The sequence below is a fragment of the Ailuropoda melanoleuca genome, chromosome 2 (genome assembly GCF_002007445.2).
Source record: "Ailuropoda melanoleuca isolate Jingjing chromosome 2, ASM200744v2, whole genome shotgun sequence".
NCBI classification, from domain to species: Eukaryota; Metazoa; Chordata; class Mammalia; order Carnivora; family Ursidae; genus Ailuropoda; species Ailuropoda melanoleuca.
In genome coordinates, this window is record NC_048219.1 from 42,010,050 (window position 1) to 42,016,032 (window position 5,983).

General features: G+C 38.4%; 1 non-coding gene across 1 annotated transcript; it reads right to left on the minus strand.

Annotated features, from left to right (window-relative positions):
- Positions 1-607: 607 nt before the first annotated feature.
- Positions 608-714, minus strand: LOC117801191. The gene has a single exon (XR_004623723.1). It is a non-coding gene; the product is annotated as a U6 spliceosomal RNA (small nuclear RNA).
- Positions 715-5,983: the final 5,269 nt, after the last annotated feature.

Here is a 5,983-nt window from a genome sequence, read left to right on the forward strand (position 1 = left end):
TATCTGCCATTTACTTTATAATTTTCAGAAATTCATTTTTTTAATTTAAATTCAGTTAGCCAACATATAGTATATCATTAGTTTCAAATGTAGAGTTCAATAATTCAATGGTTGCATATAATACCCAGTGCTCATCACATAACCCAATTACCCCATGCCCCCACCCACCTCCCCTCCAGCAACCCTCCGTTTGTTTCCTATAGTTGAGTCTCTTATGGTTTGTCTCCTTCTTTGGTTTCTTCATTCAATTTTCCCTCCCTTCCCTTATGACCCTCTGCACTGTTTCTTAAATTCCACATATGCATGAAACTGTATGATAACTGTCTTTCTCTGACTGACTTATTTTGCTTAGTATAATACCCTCCAGTTCCATCCATATCAATGTAAATGGCAAGATTTCATTTTTTGATGGCTGAGTAATATTCCATTTATATATATACCACATCTTCATTTTTCATTTGTTGATGGACATCTCAGCTCTTTCTATAGTTTGGCTATTGTAGACATGGCTGCTATAAACATTGGGGTGCATGTGTCCCTTCAGATCATTATATTTGTATGTTTGGGGTAAATACCTACTAGTGCAATTGCTGGGTTGTAGGGTAGCAAAAATATGGAATGCTTCATGAATTTGTGTGTCATCTTTGTGCAGGGGCCATGCTAATCTTCTGTGTATCATTCCAGTTTTAGTGTATGTGCTGCCAAAGTGAGCACTCAGAAATTCATTTAATCTCTTGTCATTCTGCAAGTGAAACAAACGATGCCTGTTTTATCTCCTCACAAAATAAAACTCAAAGTAGACGATGAATGTGAATACACTCTGTAAAGCACTATAGAAATATAAGACATTTAACCATGCCTTATATTTGTATTTATTTATATATTTCACATATGTAATTATATATGCTATATCTATTTACTTTTATATTTCGTACTTTGACTTCTATTTGTATTTCTTTTATTTAGACAAACATTTAGTTAGATCTATGCTCAGGATATAATGGTAACTGAAAGGCCACCTAGTTCCTCAAATTTTGAGATTAAGAAAAGCCTTCTTGGAAAAAGAGAGGCCAGAGTTGCCTCTTAAAGAATGTAAAGAAGTTGCACAAGTGAAGTGGGATCGAGGAGTCCAGGGCATACCACGCAGAGGCAACAGAATGAGCAAAACGAGAAAGACATCCAACAGTAGCCAGCAGTTGGTATTGGAAAGTAAAAGCAGTTTAGTATTACTAGATATAGGACTTGAGTCAGTGTCAAACAGTGAGGCTGGAAAATTACACAAAAGCCAGGTTATCTAGGGCATCCCGTGCCCTACTAATGTGTTTGATCTCTATTTATGGAGAACAAATGAACTGCTTTAAGCAGAGGGATGACATGGTCATATTTGTATTTTAAAAGGATCAGTCTGTAGGTAGCATGAAGGATAGATTTGAAGGGAACAAAACTGGAAAAGGAAAGTTAACTTAGGAGGCTAAACAATAATTCTAGCCTGATGACAAGGCCTCAACTGGACTAATGGTAGTTGGGATGGAGAATATGGAATAGATTCCCTGAATGTCTGTGGCTTAGGGAAAAGTTTCGCATTGGCAAATATGGCAATAAAGAAGAAAAAAGTAAAAGTCCATAGTGAATCCAAGATCCATAAATTTTTCCTGGATAGATGGGTAGAGAGATGGAGGGGTGGATGGATAATTTGGTATGTAAATGCTGAAAGAGCTTGATTTGGTTCTGTACTTCATGAGATCCTAGAGATTTGATTTTGTTTTTACTCTCTTAAGTCTGATTACTCAATCAAATTAGTCACTCAAGTACCAAAATCCCATGAATCCTATGATGTACCAAAAACTGCAGGACTTTCTTGGAATATAAAAATGAATACTGTTCACTCTCTTCAATAAATTTACATTCTTGATAGAGAAACAAGACTTATCATAAGGCAGCCTGGGGGGCAAATGATGTATGTGGGAATGAGTGGTTCAAATCTTTGGATATGAAAGAGATGGAATGGGGTGGCATGGTGGCTTTATGTTGCATATGCAACCTTACGGGACCTGGAATGGAAAGAAAAGCACAGTCAGGTCAGAGGAGAGGGGAAGGAATTAATAGCAGGGAGAGTGGAAGGGTGAGGGAATTACAGTGCGAGGGAACTGGCAGATCTGTGTTTGAGGGTTTTAAGTAGGCTACTATGGCTGGAGAAGCCCTCCTTCTTGTCTAGTCACAAATGGGACATGCCAGGTGGTTCAGCCTTTGCATGGCCTCTTTGCTGTATCATAGCAGACCTCTGCAGGGACCTTTGGGATCTCCTAAATGTTTTAGCTGTCAAATCGTTCACCTTTCTAATTGAACATTGAACCTAATATATAACATAGATAAAAGGTGAACTGAACTTTCTGAAGTAGAGGTGAGGGACTAGCTCTGGTTCAACCAACTACCTCAGAGATGACACCTAAGACAGTTGAGAAAAAGCTCTGGTGTTCTAAAGATCTTACAGTTTGGAAACCGTTGGTTTAGTTCAATCTTAATTTTAGAGATGGGAAAACTGGAACCCAGAGAAGGTATGAATTGTGCTTACAGCCACACACACTAAATATCTCTTAATTCAGTGGAGTTAAGCTGGGACAAGGCTGAACTGGAATAGATTCTTTTTCTTTTTTCCTATTTATTAAAATTTTTTTAAATTTTAAATTCAATTAATTAACATATGATGTATTATTAGTTTCAGAGGTAGAGGTCAGTGATTCATCAGTCTTATATAAAACCCAGTGCTCAGTATATCTTATGCCCTCCTTAACGTCCATCATCCAATTACCCCATCCTCCCACCCCCTTCCCTCCAGCAACCCTCAGTTTGTTTCCTATGATTAAGAGTCTCTTATGGTTTGTCTCCCTCTCTTACTTCAACTTCTTTTATTTTTTCCTCTCTTTCCCTATGATCCTCTGTTTTGTTTCTTAAATTCCACATATGTGTGAGGTCATATGGTATTTGTCTTTCTCTGACTGACTTATTTCATTTAGCATAATAACCTCCAGTTTCATCCACATTATTGCGAATGGCAAGATTTCATTTTTTGATGGCTGAGTACTATTCCATTGTATATCTTTGTTACCCATTCATCTGTTGATGGCTATCTGGGCCCTTTCCATGGTTTGGCTATTGTGGACATTACTGCTATAAACGTTGGGGTGCACGTGCCCCTTCAGATCACTATGTTTGTATCTTTGGGATAAATACCCAGTAGAGCAATTGCTGAGTCATAGGGTAGCTCTATTTTCAACTTTTTGAGGAACCTCCCTATTTTTTTCCAGTGCACCAGCTTGCATTCCCAGTAACAGTGTAAGAAGGTTCCCCTTTATCCATGTCCTTGCCAACATCTGTTGTTTCCTGAGTTGTTAATTTTAGCCCTTCTGACTGGTGTGAGGTGGTATCTCATTGTGGTTTTGATTTGTACTTCCCTGATGCCAAGTGATGTGGAGCATTTTTTCATGTGTTTGTTGGCGATTTGGGTGTCTTCTTTGGAGAAATGTCTGTTTATTTCTTCTGCCTATTTCTTGAATGGATGATTTGTCCTTTGGGTTTCAAGTTTGATTTTAGATTCTTTATAGTTCTTTATAGATTTTGGATACTAGCCCTTTATCAGATATGTCATTTGCAAGTCTCTTCTCCCATTCTGTTGGGTGTCTTTTGGTTTTGTCAACTGTTTCTTCTGCTGTGCAAAAGCTTTTTATCTTGATGAAGTCCCAACACTCATTTTTGCCTTTGTTTCCCTTGCCTTTGAAGATGTGTCTAGCAAGAAGTTGCTGTGGCCGGGGTTGAAGAGGTTGCTGTCTGTGTTCTCTAGGGTTTTGATGGCTTCCTGTCTCACATTTAGGTCTTTCATCCATTTTAAGTCTATTTTTGTGTATGCTGTAAGAAAATGGTCCAATTTCATTCTTCTGCATGTGGCTGTCCAGTTTTCCCAACACCATTTGTTGAAGAGACTATCTTTTTTCCATTGGATATTTTTTCCTGCTTTGTCAAAGATTAGTTGAACATAGAGTTGAAGGTCCATTTCTGGATTCTCTATTCTGTTCCATTGATCTGTGTGTCTGTTTTTGTGCCAGTATCATACTGTCTTGATGACTACAGCTTTGTAATAGAGCTTGATGTCTGGAATTGTGATACCACCAGCTTTGGTTTTCTTTTTCAACATTCCTTTGGCTATTCAGGGTCTTTTCTGGTTCCATGCAAATTTTAGGATTATTTGTCTGAGCTCTGTGAGAAAAGTTGATGATATTTTGATAGGTAGGTGTTGCATTGAATGTGTAGATTGCTCTAAGTAGCATAGACATTTTAACAATATTTGATCTTCCAAACCATGAGCATGGAACATTTTTCCATTTCCTTGTGTCTTCCTCAGTTTCTTTCATGAGTGTTCTATAGTTTTCTGAGTACAGATCCTTTGCCTCTTTGGTTAGATTTATTCTTAGGTATCTTATGGTTTTGGGTGCAGTTGTAATGGGATCAATTCTTTAATTTCTCTTTCTTCCGTCTCATTGTTGGTGTATAGAAATGCGACTGATTTCTGTGCATTGATTTTATATCCTGCCATTTTGCTGAATTCCTGTATGAGTTCTAGCAATTTTGGGGTGTACTCTTTTGGGTTTTCCACATAGAGTATCATGTCATCTGTGAAGAGGGAGTTTGACTTCTTTGCCAATTTGGGTGCCTTTTATTTCTTTTTATTGTCTGATTGCTGAGGACTAAGACTTCTAGTACCATGTTGAACAACAGTGGTGAGAGTGGACATCCCTGCCATGTTCCTGACCTTAGGGGAAAAGCTGTCAGTTTTTTCCCATTGAGAATGATATTTGCTGTGGGCTTTTTTTATATGGCTTTTACGATATTGAGGTATGCTCCCTCTATCCCTACATTGTGAAGAGTTTTAATCAGGAAAGGATGCTGTACTTAGCCAAATGCATTTTTGTAACTATTGAGAGGATCATACGGTTCTTGTCCTTTCTTTTATTTATGTAGTGTATCACACTGATTGATTTGTGGATGTTGAACCACCCTTGCAGCCCAGAAGTAAATCTCACTTGGTCATGGTGAATAATCCTTTTGATGTACTCTTGGATCCTATTGGCTAATATTTTGGTGAGAATTTTTGCATCTTTGTTCATCATGGATATTGATCTGTGAACTGGAACAGTTTCTACATTCTTGGTTAAATCATATGCACCTTGTTAAATCATATGCTGTCTGAGTTTTGACCCTTTTTGGACATATTTAAGTTTACCATTGCCTGGTATATCCAAAGAATCTGCAAAAGCCCCACCTGGTTTCTAATGAGGGTAGTCAGAAGCCACTCAGCAGGCCTCCTGTTTGTAAACAATGGTCAGAGAGAGGGGATCTTAGCTTTTGGCAATGGGCACAGTTATACTGTGCCTTGTACTGCCTTAGAGAAGAGCTAATTTCCTCTGCTCTGTGTTCTAAGGAAAATATCCCTACTTTTGACAGATGTTCTAATTCAACAATTAGCAGTGACTATGACATGCAAAAATTACCAGTTGCTAAAGCCTCATTTAGCCAAATGGGAGAGAGAGTATTTTTATATCCGGCAGCATTGGGCTGTGTAGCTTGAGGCACACTCTTGCCCAGTATTTCTCTGGCTTATGTGTTTAACCACTAACTGTAATTTATTTTTAAATGTTCTAAAAATGTACCCATCGCAACAGCTTCTGGGTGGTGGGAGGAGAAAAGAAAAGCATGGGGCGCTGTATGAAATGGCACCCACTAAAGAGCTTCCTTACCAGCCCTTGGTAACATTACACCATGGGAAAGTCTGGTAACATTTCAGACAAAGGGCAGCTTTGTTAAAAGAACCTCCAAATGGGACATTTTTGCCCCAGCAGATGAGTCTCTTCCTTGCCACTCAGGTGTTCTGAGTAAAATTAAGACAGATTTTCTTGGTTTCAGTGCTCCCAGCTCCTCTTTCTGGATTTCT